Here is an 18,848-nt window from a genome sequence, read left to right as displayed (position 1 = left end):
ACACACACATATCGACTCATATACACATGCACATTTATGCACACTCAGACAGACACACCTACACACACTCATGCACACTCACACATACACTTATTCAGACACCCGTATGCTCATATATACACACACACTCTCGCGCGCACACACACGCACATACTTGCACACACACACACACACACACTCACACATCTGGATATTAACAACAGCATTTCGGGGCTAGGCAGTGGGGTGAATACTTCGACCGGAAGCCACATCTGGTTCCATCTGTATCCTTCTGGACTTCCCAGAAAGATTAACAGACTGAGCACCCCCCTGCTCCCCCACCCCCTCCGACGAGGATCCGAGCACAGCTGAGGAGGAGTTTCAGAGAGCCAGAAAAACAGTGAGTGAGAGAGATAGAGACATATACACAGAGACACAAGAGGCGAGAGAGATACAACAGTGAACGGCACAGTAGCAACAGTTAGCACTGTTGCATCACAGCGCCCGGGACCCGGGTTCGATTCCCAGCTTGGGTCACTGCCCGTGCGGAGTCTGCACGTCCTCCCCGTGTCGGTGTGGGTTTCCTCCGGATGCTCCGGTTTCCTCCCACAAGTCCCGAAAGACGTGCTTGTTAGGTAATTTGGACATTCTGAATTCTCCCTCTGTGTACCCGAACAGGCGGCGGAATGTGGCGACGAGGGGATTTTCACAGTAACATCATTGCAGTGTTAATGTACGCCTACTTGTGACAATAACGATTATTATTATGAAAGAGCGAAACAAATAATGTAGGAGAGGGACGGACAGCCAGAGACACAGAACAGAGAGAGAAAGAGACAGGGAAAGAGAGGGAGAGCAATAGGGAGTAAAAGGCAGAGGAGGACAGACAGCGATTGGTGGAGAGAGCAAGAAACAGAGAGGGAGAAATGGGGAGAGAAAGAGCGAGAGACTGGAGGAGAGGTAGAGCGAGAGACAAGAGGGAGAGTGAGAGATGGAGAGAAAGAGAGAGACAGAGACGGGGAAAGAGAGATGGGGAGAGAGAATGAGAGGCAGAGAGAGCGATGGGAGGGAGAGTGAGTGAGGGGACAGGGTGAGAGAGAGAGAGAGAGACAGAGAGAGAGAGAGACAGAGGGAGGGTAAGGGGGAGTGAGAGAGCGAGTGACAGAGCGAGACGGGGAAAGGGAGATGGGGAGAGAGAATGTGAGGGGGAGAGAGGGAGTGTGGTGAAGGGTGGGGGAGAGAGAGAATGTGAGGGGGAGAGAGCGAGTGTGGTGAGGGGTGGGGGAGAGAGAGAATGTGAGGGGGAGAGAGGGAGTGTCTGAGGGGTGGGGGCAGACAATGACTGGGTGCAAAGGGTGACGGGGGGGGGGGGTCATTGCCCTGTCCCCTCCCCCCTCCCCGTCCACCTGGGGGGGACTACTGTGGCCCCCAGCCCCTCGGCCGGGTCGTCGTGCCTGCTCTCCGCTTGCGGAGGTTGGCGGGCAATCGCACTGCGCGCGGAAATGTTCACGCCCGCCTCGGGGGAGGGCCCCGGGAACACCGCGAATCCCGTTTCAGGCCTCTCCCGCAATTTCCCCGGCACAGCGGGATTTACGGCAGGTGCCAAGCGGGCTGGAAAATCGCCCCCTCCCCGCACCCCCCCCCCCCCCTACCCCATCCCCCTCCTCTTTACGTACTGGGACAACCGCTTGAGAGCACGCGGAGGCCTTTGTGGTTTCAGTAATGCAAATGGCTCGCATTTGAAAACGGAAAATACAAATCGCAGGCCTAGGAGACATTTAGAAGAACCGAATTTAACCACAGGTTGCGGAATCTCCTTCGTCAGATTTAGAAGCAGCAAAATCTTCTCAAGAATGTCCCCCCCCCCCCCGCCCCCCCCGTTCCCCCCCCCCTTCCCTCCCACTCCACCACACGCGCCAGAGACAGGACATGATTCAACCCCCTCCCCCCCCGCAGGGCTGGAAGGTTTAATCTCATGTTTCCCCCACCCCCGTTCCCTCTCACATTTGCCTGAATGAATGAATGAATGAAGAGGCCATTCGCTCGCTGGCCAACGAGTTTATTAGCACTGACAGAGTCCCAGGAGAGATGCCTTTACTCAGTGAGATTTCTGCAGGCAGTCCAAACTGATCAGAAACGGGGTGAAGTCGATGAATTGCACAGATTAATGGTCAGGTCGGCAGGAGCACACAGCAGCACTTACCACAGGGAGCTTACCCCAGAGTGAAAGAAAGAGGTGATGTGGTGGCTGAATTTATACCAGCGTTTCGATGACGCTGATATTAGTCACACACTAAGCAATCCCTCATTCTCATACTAACTCACACCTATTCACACACACTCACGCTTATTCACACACGCTCACTCACACATCTATTCACACACACTCGAATTCACACACATTCACACATCTATTCACATACACTCACACTTATTCACACACACACACACACTTATTCACACACACGCTCACGCAACTATTCACCCACACTCACACCAATTCACACACACTCACACTTACACACACCCAAATACTCACTCGCACACACAGGTATTTAGACACACACATATCGACTCATATACACATGCACATTTATGCACACTCAGACACAGACACACCTACACACACTCATGCACACTCACACATACACTTATTCAGACACCCGTATGCTCATATATACGCACACACTCTCGCGCGCACAGACACGCACATACTTGCACACACACACGCACACACTCACACATCTGGATATTAACAACAGCATTTCGGGGCTAGGCAGTGGGGTGAATACTTCGACCGGAAGCCACATCTGGTTCCATCTGTATCCTTCTGGACTTCCCAGAAAGATTAACAGACTGAGCACCCCCCTGCTCCCCCACCCCCCCCCTCCGACGAGGATCCGAGCACAGCTGAGGAGGAGTTTCAGAGAGCCAGAAAAACAGTGAGTGAGAGAGATAGAGACATATACACAGAGACACAAGAGGCGAGAGAGATACAACAGTGAACGGCACAGTAGCAACAGTTAGCACTGTTGCATCACAGCGCCCGGGACCCGGGTTCGATTCCCAGCTTGGGTCACTGCCCGTGCGGAGTCTGCACGTCCTCCCCGTGTCGGTGTGGGTTTCCTCCGGATGCTCCGGTTTCCTCCCACAAGTCCCGAAAGACGTGCTTGTTAGGTAATTTGGACATTCTGAATTCTCCCTCTGTGTACCCGAACAGGCGGCGGAATGTGGCGACGAGGGGATTTTCACAGTAACATCATTGCAGTGTTAATGTACGCCTACTTGTGACAATAACGATTATTATTATGAAAGAGCGAAACAAATAATGTAGGAGAGGGACGGACAGCCAGAGACACAGAACAGAGAGAGAAAGAGACAGGGAAAGAGAGGGAGAGCAATAGGGAGTAAAAGGCAGAGGAGGACAGACAGCGATTGGTGGAGAGAGCAAGAAACAGAGAGGGAGAAATGGGGAGAGAAAGAGCGAGAGACTGGAGGAGAGGTAGAGCGAGAGACAAGAGGGAGAGTGAGAGATGGAGAGAAAGAGAGAGACAGAGACGGGGAAAGAGAGATGGGGAGAGAGAATGAGAGGCAGAGAGAGCGATGGGAGGGAGAGTGAGTGAGGGGACAGGGTGAGAGAGAGAGAGAGAGACAGAGAGAGAGAGAGACAGAGGGAGGGTAAGGGGGAGTGAGAGAGCGAGTGACAGAGCGAGACGGGGAAAGGGAGATGGGGAGAGAGAATGAGAGGCATAGAGAGAGTGAAAGACAAGGATAGAAAAGAGACAGACAGGTGAGAGAGAGGCAGGGAAGCAAGGGAAAGAGAGAGATAGAGGGCTGTATTCTCCGAGCGGCGGCTCTAAAATCATGTTGGGCCATTGGGAAGATGCTTAGGAATTCAGAAGCACAAAGGGACTTGGGAATCCTTGTCCACGATTCTCATAAGGTTAACGTGCAGGTTCAGTCGGTGGTTAGGAAGGCCAACGCAATGTTAGCATTCATGTCGAGAGGGCTAGAATACAAGACCAGGGATGTACTGCTGAGGCTGTATAAGGCTCTGGTCAGACCCTATTTGGAGTATTGTGTAGCCATCTGGGATGGCTACTTACAACTAGGAACACAGAAAGCCCAGCGGGTAAAATGGGCAAGGCAAGACTCAAGCAGGCTCAGAGCCTGAAATGCATATTTGGAAGCAAGAAGTCCAGATGGTATCGAAACTCCGACCAATTAGCATTTTAATGGGGCCGATTAGCATTTGATGGCCCACCTTCGCCAAGACAAAGGGCTGGTACTCGAGCGACCGGGACAGTCCCAGACATTTTGGCGCCACTCCCTGTTCAGGGGAAGCGTAAACAACGAGGTCAGTGTGGTGAACCACTGTAATGTGAGATGTAAGGTAGGACCTGCACTACAGGTTCGCCGGTAGCTCCTGCCGGCTGGCTCCACCCACGGAGAACTGTATAAATATGCACGACCTCCAGTGCCCTGCCATTTCGCCAGCTGCAGCAGGAGGCCACGCATCTGACTGTAATAAAGCCACAGTTGTCCCCAACTTTAGTCTTTGTGCAACTGATCGTGCATCAATTTATTAGTCAGATTTTCCACAGAATGGATATCCGAATTAAGCCCGATCGCCTGCAGCTGGATCCGCACTCGCCCGACGCCAGGAAAGACTTTACTCACCGGCGAGCCTGTTTTGAGGCTTACATCAACGCGGCGGACCCCGCGCCCACGGAGGCTCAGAAGATAAACGTCCTGTACTCCGGACTGAGCTCCAGCGTATTCCCGTTGATCCAAGACGCCACGAATTACACAAAAGCAATGGAACTCCTTAAGGAACACCACGCGCAGAAGGCGAACACGCTCTTCGCCAGGCATGTACTCGCCACCCGCTCGCAACTACCTGGTGAGTCCATCGAAGACTTCTGGCGGGCCCTAATTCCACTCGTCCGGGACTGTGACTGTCAGACTGTCATGGCCGCCGAACACGCGAATCTCCTCATGCGCGATGCCTTTGTGACGGGGATTGCGTCGGACCGAATCCGAGAACGATTACTGTCAGGGGCCATGCTCAAACTGGCGGAGACGAAAACCTTGGTGCTCTCCATGACGGTCGCATCCCGTAACGTACAATCGTACCCCTCCCGCCGCGCTGTCCACCCTTCTACTCCTTCCTACCCCTCCTGGACCCCGCCGACGACCTCCTCAGCCGGGGCCCTGCCTTCCCAATACGCCTGCGCCGCACGCCGATCCGCGCACCCCCGGGGGTCCCCGCTGCTCCTCCTGCGGTCAGCAGAAGCACCCCCGCCCCCACCAACACTGCCCGGCCCGCACTGCCGTTTGTAAAGCCTGCAGTAAAAAGGGCCACTTCGCGGCGGTGTGCCAGGCCCGCGCAGTCGCTGCGATCGCGCCCGCTATCGCCCCCTCCCCCACGCCAGACGCACAGTGAGAGCCGCCATCTTCTCCTCCCGGGTCCATGTGCGACCAATGGGCGCCGCCATCTTGTCCCGACCCCGCAATGTGCGCACCATGGGCGCCGCCATCTTGGCCCGACCCCACAATGTGCGCACCATGGGCGCCGCCATCTTGTCCCGACCCCGCAATGTGCGCACCATGGGCGCCGCCATCTTGTCCCGACCCCACAATGTGCACACCATGGGAGCCGCCATCTTGTCCCGACCCCGCAATGTGCGCACCATGGGCGCCGCCATCTTGTCCCGACCCCACAATGTGCACACCATGGGAGCCGCCATCTTGTCCCGACCCCACAATGTGCGCACCATGGGAGCCGCCATCTTGTCCCGACCCCGCAATGTGCGCACCATGGGCGCCGCCATCTTGTCCCGACCCCGCAATGTGCGCACCATGGGAGCCGCCATCTTGTCCCGACCCCGCAATGTGCGCACCATGGGCGCCGCCATCTTGTCCCGACCCCGCAATGTGCGCACCATGGGCGCCGCCATCTTGTCCCGACCCCACAATGTGCGCACCATGGGAGCCGCCATCTTGTCCCGACCCCACAATGTGCACACCATGGGAGCCGCCATCTTGTCCCGACCCCGCAATGTGCGCACCATGGGCGCCGCCATCTTGTCCCGACCCCACAATGTGCGCAGCATGGGTGCCGCCATCTTGTCCCGACCCCACAATGTGCGCACCATGGGTGCCGCCATCTTGTCCCGACCCCACAATGTGCACACCATGGGTGCCGCCATCTTGTCCCGACCCCACAATGTGCGCACCATGGGCGCCGCCATCTTGTCCCGACCCCACAATGTGCGCACCATGGGCGCCGCCATCTTGTCCCGACCCCGCAATGTGCGCACCATGGGCGCCGCCATCTTGTCCCGACCCCACAATGTGCGCACCATAGGCACCGCCATCTTGTCCCCCACAGGGTCTCCGGACATCCCGACATCGGAACCGCACACGCTCACCACCCGAAGCATCCGATAGCTAACCGCAGCTCGCTTCAATGACGCTGGACCAATCTCGCCCGCACAACCTGGCCACCGCGTCGACGACGGTTAAAATCAACGGCCATGCGACCTCGTTCCTGCTGGACTCCGGGAGCACCGAAAGCTTCGTTCACCCAGATACGGTAAGGCGCTGCTCCCTCGCGGTCCACCCTGCCAATCAAAGGATCTCCCTAGCCTCCGGGTCCCACTCCGTCCCGATCCGAGGCTTTTGTACAGTCACCCTCCACGGTCCAGGGTGTAGAATTTAGTAACTTCCGACTCTATGTCCTTCCTAATCTCTGCGCTGCACTCCTGTTGGGCCTAGACTTCCAGTGCAACCTCCAGAGCCTCACCCTCAAATTCGGCGGGCCCTTACCCCCCCCTTTCCGTTTGCGGCCTCGCGACCCTCAAGGTCGATCCCCCCTCCCTTTTTGCCAACCTAACTGCGGATTGCAAGCCCGTTGCCAATAGGAGCAGACGGTACAGCACCCAGGACAAGACCTTCATCAGGTCCGAAGTCCAGCGGCTGTGTAAGGAGGGTATTATCGAGGCCAGCAACAGCCCCTGGAGAGCCCAAGTGGTAGTGGTTAAAACTGGGGAGAAACACAGGATGGTCATGGACTACAGCCAGACCATCAATCGGTACACGCAGCTCGACGCGTACCCCCTCCCACGCATATCCGGTATGGTCAATCAGATTGCGCAGTACCGGGTCTTCTCAACAAGTGACCTGAAATCCGCCTACCACCAGCTCCCCATCCGGAAGTCGGACCGGCCACACACTGCCTTCGAGGTGGACGGTCGCCTCTACCACTTCCTTAGGGTCCTTTCGGTGTCACAAATGGGGTCTCGGTCTTCCAAAGAGAGATGGACCGAATGGTCGACCAGTATGGTTTGCGGGCCACCTTTCCGTACTTAGATAATGTCACCATCTGCGGCCATGACCAGCAGGACCACGATGCCAACCTCGATAAATTCCTCCGCACTGCCAGTCTTCTCAACCTGACCTACAACAAAGAGAAGTGTGTGTTCAGCACGACCCGGTTAGCCATTCTCGGCTATATAGTCCAAAACGGACTTCTCGGGCCCGACCCCGACCGCATGCGCCCCCTCATGGAACTTCCCCTCCCCCACTGCCCCAAGGCCCTCAAACACTGCCTGGAGTTCTTTTCCTACTACGCTCAGTGGGTCCCAAACTATGCGGACAAGGCCCGCCCACTCATTCAGTCCACCCAATTCCCCCTTGCGGCCGAGGCACAACATGCTTTCGCCCACATCAGAGCAGACATCGCCAAGGCCGGGATGCGCGCAGTGGACGAGTCACTGCCTTTCCAAGTAGAAAGCGACGCTTCAGACGTCGCCCTTGCCGCCACTCTAAACCAGGCAGGCAGACCCGTGGCATTCTTTCCCCGCACCCTTCATGCCTCGGAAATTCGACACTCATCTGTCGAGAAGGAGGCCCAAGCTATCGTTGAAGCTGTGCGGCATTGGAGGCATTACCTGGCCGGTAAGAGATTCACTCTCCTCACGGACCAACGGTCGGTAGCCTTCATGCTCAATAACACACAGCGGGGCAAGATCAAAAATGACAAAATCTTGCGGTGGAGAATCGAGCTCTCCACCTATAATTACGAGATCTTGTATCGCCCCAGTAAACTCAACGAGCCCTCAGACGCCCTCTCCCGAGGTACATGTGCCAGCGCACAAGTGGACCAACTCCGGGCCCTACACGACAGCCTTTGTCACCCGGGGGTCACTCGATTGTACCATCTGGTCAAAGCTCGCAATCTGCCCTACTCCGTCGAGGAAGTAAGGACAGTCACCAGGGACTGCCAGGTCTGTGCGGAGTGCAAGCCGCACTTCTACCGGCCGGACCGTGCGCGCCTGGTGAAGGCTTCCCGCCCCTTTGAACGCCTCAGCGTGGATTTCAAAGGGCCCCTCCCCCCCACTGACCGTAACACGTACATTCTCAGTGTGGTCGATGAGTACTCCAGATTCCCCTTCGCCATCCCATGCCCCAATATGTCGTCTGCCACCGTCATCAAAGCCCTCAGCACCATCTTCGCTCTGTTCGGTTTCCCCGCCTACATCCACAGTGACAGGGGATCCTCATTCATGAGCGATGAGCTGCGTCAGTTACTGCTCAGCAGGGGTATCGCCTCCAGCAGGACGACCAGCTACAACCCCTGGGGAAACGGACAGGTAGAAAGGGAGAATGGGACGGTTTGGAGGGCCGTCCAGCTGGCCCTACGGTCCAGGAACCTCCCAGCCTCTCGCTGGCAGGAGGTCCTCCCTGCCGCTCTGCACTCCACCCGGTCACTATTGTGCACCTCCACTAATAACACACCCCATGAACGTGTTTTTACCTTCCCCAGGAAGTCCACATCCGGGGTGTCGCTCCCGACTTGGCTCGCTGCTCCAGGACCGGTCCTTCTCCGTAGGCACGTCCGACTCCACAAGGCGGACCCCTTGGTGGACAGGGTTCACCTGCTCCACGCCAACCCTCAATATGCCTACGTTGAGTTCCCCGACGGCCGCCAAGATACCGTCTCACTCAGGGACCTGGTACCGTCAGGTTCCATCCCAACACCCCCCCCCCCCACCAATGTGCCCCCCCCACCCCACCTCCCACCGCGCCGCCAATATTGACCCCACCAGACCACCCCCCCTCCCCTTTTCCGCACAAGAGGACGAAGAGGATTTCTGCACGCTCCCGGAGTTCCCCGATGACTGGCCAGCATCACCGCCATCGGTGCCACCTCCACCACCGCCAGCACCGACTTCGCCGCCACCATTACCCCGCTCCCAACGAAGCACCAAAGCACCGGACCGGCTGAACCTTTGACGGACTCCGGACCGTCAACATGGACTTTTCTTTCCCGACCACTCTACATAATGGCACTATTTGTATATAGTTTCACGTCACCCCCGCCGGACTCATTTTTAACAGGGGGTGAATGTGGTGAACCACTGTAATAGGAGATGTAAGGTAGGACCTGCACTACAGGTTCGCCGGTAGCTCCTGCCGGCTGGCTCCGCCCACGGAGAACTGTATAAATATGCACGACCTCCAGTGCCCTGCCATTTCGCCAGCTGCAGCAGGAGGCCACGCATCTGACTGTAATAAAGCCACAGTTGTACCCAACTTTAGTCTTTGTGCAATTGATCGTGCATCAGTCAGTGACTGTTTAGGACACGCCCAGCCGTCCAGATCTCCGCCCACTTATTGGTTGAGGAATCGAACGGAGTGATCAGGGATCACCCAATTAGTAAGGCCCAAATCCAAGGACCTCCCAAAAGAGCGCGAAAACCCCCAAATATAAGAAGGAGAGTCCGCCAGATGTTCGCTCTCTTGGACACGGCGTCCCGGTCACGGCCATCTCCAATCGCAGCAACACCAGAAGGACAAGTTCAACGCTCGCTACCAGACGGATGAGCCCAGCTGAGCAGCAGTTACTCCTCCAGACCCGATAGATCCAGAATCGAACAGCGGCCACTGTTCCTCTGACCTAAGCCGGGTGCCTGAAGTTAAGTACAGGTTGTCTTAGTTGTTAGGTGTTGTTTAACTAGTAGTGTTTATGTTGCATGACTAATTGTGTGTGAATAAAGCACCCTTGACCTTGAACTAACTAACTGGTGTTTGGCTCTTTGATCGATAGCCGGTTGAACCTTGTGGTGGTTTCGATACCTGGCGACTCTGAGCATTTGGACATAGATAACGTAGAAAGAAGGGCAAACTCACTGATTGCCATAATTGGAATAGAGCCATAGAAAAGACAGAGTAAATGAAACTCCCAACAACTGTGAGCAGCTTTGGGCCTCATATCTAAGGAAGGATGTGCCGGCCTTGGAAAGGGTCCAGAGGAGGTTCACAAGAACGATCCCTGGAATGAAGAGCTTGTCGTATGAGGAACGGTTGAGGACTCTGGGTCTGTGCTCGTTGGAGTTTAGAAGGAGGAGGGGGGATCTTATTGAAACTTACAGGATACTGCGAGGCCCGGATAGAGTGGACGTGGAGAGAATGTTTCCACTTGTAGGAGTAACTAGAACCCGAGGGCACGGCCTCAGACTGAAGGGACGATCCTTTAAAACAGAGATGAGGAGGAATTTCTTCAGCCAGAGGGTGGTGAATCTGTGGAACTCTTTGCCGCAGAAGGCTGTGGAGGCCAAATCACTGAGTGTCTTTAAGGCAGAGATAGATAGGTTCTTGATTAATGAGGGGATCAGGGGTTATGGGGAGAAGGCAGGAGAATGGGGATGAGAAAAATATCAGCTGTGATCGAATGGCGGAGCAGACTCGATGGGCCGAGTGGCCTAATCGATCCAAAGCGACACACTCACAGAGTACGCCACGCGACGCATCGATGACCTCAGGACATTGCCTGATGCTCCGCCCCCGACCCCCGAGACCGCGGTCGGGGGAGGACCGATCCGCGGGCAGGGGGGGGGGGAATTTACCAGGGTTTGGGGGCACTGTGGTGGTGGGGGGGGGGGGGTGGGTGATCCGGGGCACGCGAGCCGGCCAAAGGGCGGGGCTCTATTTCACAGGCCGGGTCCTCGAGGGGCCGGCGCCATGCTGTACGGCGAGGACGCTGCAGGCCGCTGCCCCGCTCATGCACAGCCACGGATCCGGCAATTCTCCGGGCCGTATCGGCAGCTCGGGCCCGGCGCTCTACGCCGCCGCCCTGCTGGGCCCACAGCCAAACTGCGGATCGGTGGCCGTTTTGTGCCGAATGTTTGGGCGTGAAACACCACCGTTCCCACGCCGGAGTGGGAGCACAGCCTCACAGTCGGAGAATCCAGCCCCCAAAGTGAGAGGGAGGGGGAAACTGAGGGAGAGTGAGGCAGAGTGAGAGAGGAGCTTGTGAGAGAGAGAGAGACAGTGAGAGAGGGGAGTGTGTGTGAGAGAGAGAGAGAGAGGAGCTTGTGAGAGAGATAGAGACAGAGAGAGAGGAGTGTGTGTGAGAGAGAGAGACAGTGAGAGAGAGGAGTGTGAGAGAGAGAGACAGTGAGAGAGAGGAGTGTGTGTGAGAGAGAGAGACAGTGAGAGAGAGGAGTGTGTGTGAGAGAGAGAGACAGTGAGAGAGAGGAGTGTGTGTGAGAGAGAGAGACAGAGTGAGAGAGGAGTGTGTGTGAGAGAGAGAGAGTGAGAGAGAGGAGTGTGTGTGAGAGAGAGAGACAGTGAGAGAGAGGAGTGTGTGTGAGAGAGAGAGACAGAGTGAGAGAGGAGTGTGTGTGAGAGAGAGAGAGTGAGAGAGAGGAGTGTGTGTGAGAGAGAGAGAGACAGTGAGAGAGAGGAGTGTGTGTGAGAGAGAGAGACAGTGAGAGAGAGGAGTGTGTGTGAGAGAGAGAGAGTGAGAGAGAGGAGTGTGTGTGAGAGAGAGAGACAGTGAGAGAGAGGAGTGTGTGTGAGAGAGAGAGACAGAGTGAGAGAGGAGTGTGTGTGAGAGAGAGAGAGTGAGAGAGAGGAGTGTGTGTGAGAGAGAGAGAGACAGTGAGAGAGAGGAGTGTGTGAGAGAGAGAGAGACAGTGAGAGAGAGGAGTGTGTGTGAGAGAGAGAGACAGAGTGAGAGAGGAGTGTGTGAGAGAGAGAGAGACAGTGAGAGAGAGGAGTGTGTGTGAGAGAGAGAGACAGAGAGAGAGAGGAGTGTGAGAGAGAGAGAGAGAGACAGTGAGAGAGAGGAGTGTGTGAGAGAGAGAGAGACAGTGAGAGAGAGGAGTGTGTGTGAGAGAGAGAGACAGAGAGAGAGAGGAGTGTGAGAGAGAGAGAGAGAGACAGTGAGAGAGAGGAGTGTGTGAGAGAGAGAGAGACAGTGAGAGAGAGGAGTGTGTGTGAGAGAGAGACAGAGAGAGAGAGGAGTGTGAGAGAGAGAGAGACAGTGAGAGAGAGGAGTGTGTGAGAGAGAGAGAGACAGTGAGAGAGAGGAGTATGTGAGAGAGAGAGAGACAGTGAGAGAGAGGAGTGTGTGAGAGAGAGAGAGACAGTGAGAGAGAGGAGTGTGTGTGAGAGAGAGACAGAGAGAGAGAGGAGTGTGAGAGAGAGAGACAGTGAGAGAGAGGAGTGTGTGAGAGAGAGAGAGAGAGAGACAGAGAGAGGAGTGTGTGTGAGAGAGAGAGACAGAGAGAGAGAGGAGTGTGAGAGAGAGAGAGAGAGACAGTGAGAGAGAGGAGTGTGTGTGAGAGAGAGACAGTGAGAGAGAGGAGTGTGTGTGAGAGAGAGAGACAGTGAGAGAGAGAGAGACAGTGAGAGAGAGAGAGAGACAGAGAGAGAGGAGTGTGTGTGAGAGAGGAGTGTGTGTGTGAGAGAGAGACAGTGAGAGGGAGGAGTGTGTGAGAGAGAGAGACAGAGAGAGAGAGGATTGTGTGAGAGAGAGAGAGAGAGACAGTGAGAGAGAGGAGTGTGTGAGTGAGAGAGAGAGACAGTGAGAGAGAGGAGTGTGTGTGAGAGAGAGAGACAGTGAGAGAGAGAGAGACAGTGAGAGAGCGAGAGAAAGAGAGGGAGAGTGAGAAAGAGAGGGAGAGTGAGAGAGAGAGAGAGACAGAGAGAGGAGTGTGTGTGAGAGAGAGAGACAGAGAGAGAGAGGAGTGTGAGAGAGAGAGAGAGAGACAGTGAGAGAGAGGAGTGTGTGTGAGAGAGAGACAGTGAGAGAGAGGAGTGTGTGTGAGAGAGAGAGACAGTGAGAGAGAGAGAGACAGTGAGAGAGAGAGAGAGACAGAGAGAGGAGTGTGTGTGAGAGAGGAGTGTGTGTGTGAGAGAGAGACAGTGAGAGGGAGGAGTGTGTGAGAGAGAGAGACAGTGAGAGAGAGGAGTATGTGAGAGAGAGAGAGACAGTGAGAGAGAGGAGTGTGTGAGAGAGAGAGAGACAGTGAGAGAGAGGAGTGTGTGTGAGAGAGAGACAGAGAGAGAGAGGAGTGTGAGAGAGAGAGACAGTGAGAGAGAGGAGTGTGTGAGAGAGAGAGAGAGAGAGACAGAGAGAGGAGTGTGTGTGAGAGAGAGAGACAGAGAGAGAGAGGAGTGTGAGAGAGAGAGAGAGAGACAGTGAGAGAGAGGAGTGTGTGTGAGAGAGAGACAGTGAGAGAGAGGAGTGTGTGTGAGAGAGAGAGACAGTGAGAGAGAGAGAGACAGTGAGAGAGAGAGAGAGACAGAGAGAGAGGAGTGTGTGTGAGAGAGGAGTGTGTGTGTGAGAGAGAGACAGTGAGAGGGAGGAGTGTGTGAGAGAGAGAGACAGAGAGAGAGAGGATTGTGTGAGAGAGAGAGAGAGAGACAGTGAGAGAGAGGAGTGTGTGAGAGAGAGAGAGAGACAGTGAGAGAGAGGAGTGTGTGTGAGAGAGAGAGACAGTGAGAGAGAGAGAGACAGTGAGAGAGAGAGAGAAAGAGAGGGAGAGTGAGAAAGAGAGGGAGAGTGAGAGAGAGAGAGAGACAGAGAGAGAGGAGTGTGTGTGAGAGAGAGAGAGACAGTGAGAGGGAGGAGTGTGTGAGAGAGAGAGAGAGAGAGTGAGAGAGAGGAGTGTGTGTGTGAGAGAGAGAGAGAGAGACAGAGAGAGAGGAGTGTGTGTGAGAGAGAGAGACAGAGAGAGAGAGGATTGTGTGAGAGAGAGAGAGAGAGACAGTGAGAGAGAGGAGTGTGTGAGAGAGAGAGAGAGACAGTGAGAGAGAGGAGTGTGTGTGAGAGAGAGAGACAGTGAGAGAGAGAGAGACAGTGAGAGAGAGAGAGAAAGAGAGGGAGAGTGAGAGAGAGAGAGACAGAGAGAGAGGAGTGTGTGTGAGAGAGAGAGAGACAGTGAGAGGGAGGAGTGTGTGAGAGAGAGAGAGAGACAGTGAGAGAGAGGAGTGTGTGTGTGTGAGAGAGAGAGAGACAGTGAGAGAGAGGAGTGAGAGAGAGAGACAGTGAGAGAGAGGAATGTGTGTGAGAGAGAGAGACAGTGAGAGAGAGGAGTGTGTGAGAGAGAGAGACAGTGAGAGAGAGGAGTGTGAGAGAGAGAGACAGAGAGAGGAGTGTGTGTGAGAGAGAGAGACAATGAGAGAGAGGAGTGTGAGAGAGAGAGAGAGAGACAGTGAGAGAGAGGAGTGTATCAGAGAGAGAGACAGTGAGAGAGAGGAGTGTGTGTGAGAGAGAGAGAGAGACAGTGAGAGAGAGGAGTGTGAGAGAGAGAGAGAGAGGCAGTGAGAGAGAGGAGTATGAGAGAGAGAGAGACAGCGAGAGAGAGGAGTGTGTGTGAGAGAGAGAGAGACAGTGAGAGAGAGGAGTGCGTGTGAGAGAGAGAGACAGTGAGAGAGAGGAGTGTGTGAGAGAGAAAGAGACAGTGAGAGGGAGGAGTGTGTGTGAGAGAGAGAGAGACAGTGAGAGAGAGGAGTGAGAGAGAGAGAGACAGTGAGAGAGAGGAGTGTGTGAGAGAGAGAGACAGTGAGAGAGAGGAGTGTGAGAGAGAGAGACAGAGTGAGAGAGAGAGACAGAGAGAGGAGTGTGTGTGAGAGAGAGAGAGACAATGAGAGAGAGGAGTGTGAGAGAGAGAGAGAGAGACAGTGAGAGAGAGGAGTGTATCAGAGAGAGAGACAGTGAGAGAGAGGAGTGTGTGTGAGAGAGCGAGAGAGACAGTGAGAGAGAGGAGTGTGAGAGAGAGAGAGAGAGGCAGTGAGAGAGAGGAGTATGAGAGAGAGAGACAGCGAGAGAGAGGAGTGTGTGTGAGAGAGAGAGAGACAGTGAGAGAGAGGAGTGCGTGTGAGAGAGAGAGACAGTGAGAGAGAGGAGTGTGTGAGAGAGAGAGAGACAGTGAGAGGGAGGAGTGTGTGTGAGAGAGAGAGAGACAGTGAGAGAGAGGAGTGAGAGAGAGAGAGAGACAGTGAGAGAGAGGAGTGTGTGTAAGAGAGAGAGAGAGAGAGAGGAGTGTGTGTGAGAGAGAGAGAGAGAGAGAGGAGTGTGTGTGAGAGAGAGAGACAGTGAGAGAGAGGAGTGTGAGAGAGAGAGAGACAGTGAGAGAGAGGAGTGTGAGAGAGAGAGACAGTGAGAGAGAGGAGTGTGTGTGAGAGAGAGAGAGAGAGAGAGGAGTGTGTGTGAGAGAGAGAGACAGTGAGAGAGAGGAGTGTGTGTGAGAGAGAGAGAGAGTGAGAGAGAGGAGTGTGAGAGAGAGAGAGACAGTGAGAGAGAGGAGTGTGAGAGAGAGAGACAGTGAGAGAGAGGAGTGTGTGTGAGAGAGAGAGAGAGAGTGAGAGAGAGGAGTGTGAGAGAGAGAGAGACAGTGAGAGAGAGGAGTGTGAGAGAGAGACAGTGAGAGAGAGGAGTGTGTGTGAGAGAGAGAGAGTGAGAGAGAGGAGTGTGTGAGAGAGAGAGACAGTGAGAGAGAGGAGTGTGTGAGTGTGGTAGTATGTATTGGGGGTCATGTGGGACTGGAAGTCCTAATGTCATTGGCTGACAGATCCCGGGTCCTGGTTGGCCGTTGACCTCAAGCTCCGCCCTGAAGGCGAAGTATAAGAAGCCGGAGTCTTCCCCCGCAGGCCAGTTTACTATCGAGCTGCGGGGGAACAGACACGCTTAATAAAGCCTCATCGACTTCACTCTATTCGTCTCACGGAGTCTTTGTGCGCTACAATTTATTAAGCGTGCCTAAAAAAAAAAAAAAAGGACTATGGAGTTCAGGATCATTCCGGAATGCCTGAGGATCAGCCCCCACGCAGTGAACGCGGCAGCAGCCTTCAAGCACTGGCAGACTTGCTTCGAGGCCTACGTCAGAACGACCACCGGCCGAGTCTCAGAAGACTAAAAACTGCAGGTCCTGCACTCGAGGGTGAGCACGGAGTTTCTCCCTCATCGAAGACGCGGAGGATTTCCAGACGGCGTTCGCAGCACTGAAAAGTCTCTATGTCCGCCCAGTTAACCAAATCTATGCTCGCTACCAGCTCGCGACGAGACGGCAAGCTCCCGGAGAATCGATGGACGAATTCTACGCCGCGCTGCTGATTTTGGGACGAGCCTGCAGCTGCCCGTCGGTGAACGCAAACGAACACACGGACATGTTAATGCGCGATGCTTTTATGGCAGGTATGAATTCCTCCCAAATCCGCCACAGACTTCTAGAAAAAGAGTCGCTAGGACTCTCAGAGGCACGGGCCCTAACAGCCTCCCTAGACGTGGCCGCGCGTAATACCCGCGCCTACGGCCCCGACCGCGCGGCAGGCCATTGGGCCCCGTACGTACCCGTCGCGGCAAACCCCCTACCCCCCCCCCCGGACACCCCACAGGTTTGCGCGGTCCAAACGCCGAGTCGCACCGGGGGCGCCCGCTGTTATTTCTGCGGCCAGGCAAAACACCCCCGACAACGCTGTCCGGCCCGCGCAGCCATCTGCAAAAGCTGCGGGAAAAAGGGCCATTATGCGGTTGTGTGCCGGTCCCGCGAGGTCGCCGCTGTCCCGGGAGCACAGGGAGCCCTGCAAGCAGTTTACGCCGCCCAACCCCCCCAGCACGCCATGTACGACCCGCAGGCGCAACCGCCTGGGTCCCGGCCACCGCGGTCCCGGGAGAACTGGGAGCCCAGCACGCCGCCTACGCTCCCCAACCCCCCTCCCCGCAGCCCATGTACGACCCGCCGCCGGCGCTACCGCTTTGGGTCCCGGCCAACACTCTCCACGGAGAGGAGGGAGTTTTCCGCGTCCCTAACGCCACCCTAACCCCCACCCCGCGCCCCACGCCTGACCCGCCGGCGCCACCTACTTGGGCCCCGACCACCGCTGTCCCCCGTGAGGGAGCTCCGCGCGGTCCCAGCGCTCGCGGCCCCACGCCTGACCCGCCGGTGCCGCCGACTTGGGCCCCCGACCACCGCTGTCCCCGGTGAGGGAGCTCCGCGCGGTCCTAGCGCTCGCGGTCCTAGCGCTCGTGGTCCTAGCGCTCCCCAGCCCCCCCAGCTCACCATGTGCGACCCGCAGACGCTGCCATTTTGGGTCCCGGCCACCACGAGGGGAGGAGGGGCGCCGATGTGCGACCCGCAGACGCCGCCATTTTGGGTCCCGGCCACCACGAGGGAAGGAGGGGCGCCGCCATCTTGGACCGCCCCAGACCTGTACGACGCATGGGGCGGCCATTTTGTCCACCCCCGCCGCCATCTTGTGACCCCCCAGCCACGTGCGATGTATGGGGGCGGCCATTTTGTCCATCCCCGACGCCATCTTGGACGGCAACAATGGACCCCACTCCACTACTACAACCACGGCTCGCTTCGATTACGCTCGATCAAGCTTGGCCCCGGACACTCCAGACGACGACGACAACGGTACTAATAAATGGCCACGAGACGCCATGCCTAGTCGACTCCGGGAGCACGGAAAGCTTTATACACCCCGACACGGTAAGACGCTGTTCCTTGACCACCTATCCCAGCGCACAAAAGATTTGCCTAGCTGCAGGATCCCACTCCGTACAGATCCAGGGATTCTGCATAGTTACCCTAACGGTGCAGGGGAGGGAGTTCAAAAACTACAAACTAAACGTCCTTCCCCAACTCTGTGCCCCCACCTTGCTGGGATTAGATTTCCAATGCAATCTACAGAGCCTTACGTTCAAATTCGGCGGCCCCATACCCCCACTCACTATCTGCGGCCTCGCAACCCTCAAGGTGCAACCCCCGTCCTTGTTTGCGAACCTCACTCCGGATTGCAAACCCGTCGCCACTAGGAGCAGACGGTACAGCGCCCAGGACCGGACCTTCATTCGGTCCGAAGTCCAGCGGCTACTAAAGGAGGGCATAATCCAGGCCAGCAATAGTCCCTGGAGAGCGCAGGTGGTAGTAGTGAAGACAGGGGAGAAACAAATGATGGTCATTGACTATAGCCAGACCATCAACAGGTACACACAACGAGACGCGTACCCTCTCCCCCGCATATCCGACATGGTCAATCGGATTGCCCAATATAAAGTCTTCTCCACCGTGGACCTCAATTCCGCCTACCATCAGCTCCCCATCCGCCCAAGTGACCGCAAGTACACAGCCTTCGAGGCAGACGGGCGATTATACCATTTCCTACGGGTCCCTATTGGCGTCACAAACGGGGTCTCGGTCTTCCAACAGGAGATGGACCGAATGGTTGATCAACATGGGTTGCGGGCCACGTTCCCGTACCTCGACAATGTAACCATCTGCGGCCACGATCAGCAGGACCACGACGCCAACCTCCAAAAATTCCTCCAGACCGCCAAAGCCTTGAACCTCACGTACAACAAGGACAAGTGCATTTTTAGCACCGACCGGCTAGCCATTTTGGGCTACGTAGTGCGCAATGGGATAATAGGCCCTGACCCCGAACGTATGCGCGCACTCATGGAATTTCCCCTCCCGCACTGCCCAAAAGCCCTGAAACGCTGCTTGGGGTTCTTTTTGTACTACGCCCAGTGGGTCCCCCAGTACGCAGACAAGGTCTTTGTGCGC

Source organism: Scyliorhinus torazame, chromosome 31 (assembly GCF_047496885.1).
Source record: "Scyliorhinus torazame isolate Kashiwa2021f chromosome 31, sScyTor2.1, whole genome shotgun sequence".
Lineage (NCBI taxonomy): Eukaryota > Metazoa > Chordata > Chondrichthyes > Carcharhiniformes > Scyliorhinidae > Scyliorhinus > Scyliorhinus torazame.
Note: the sequence above shows the minus strand (reverse complement) of the source record.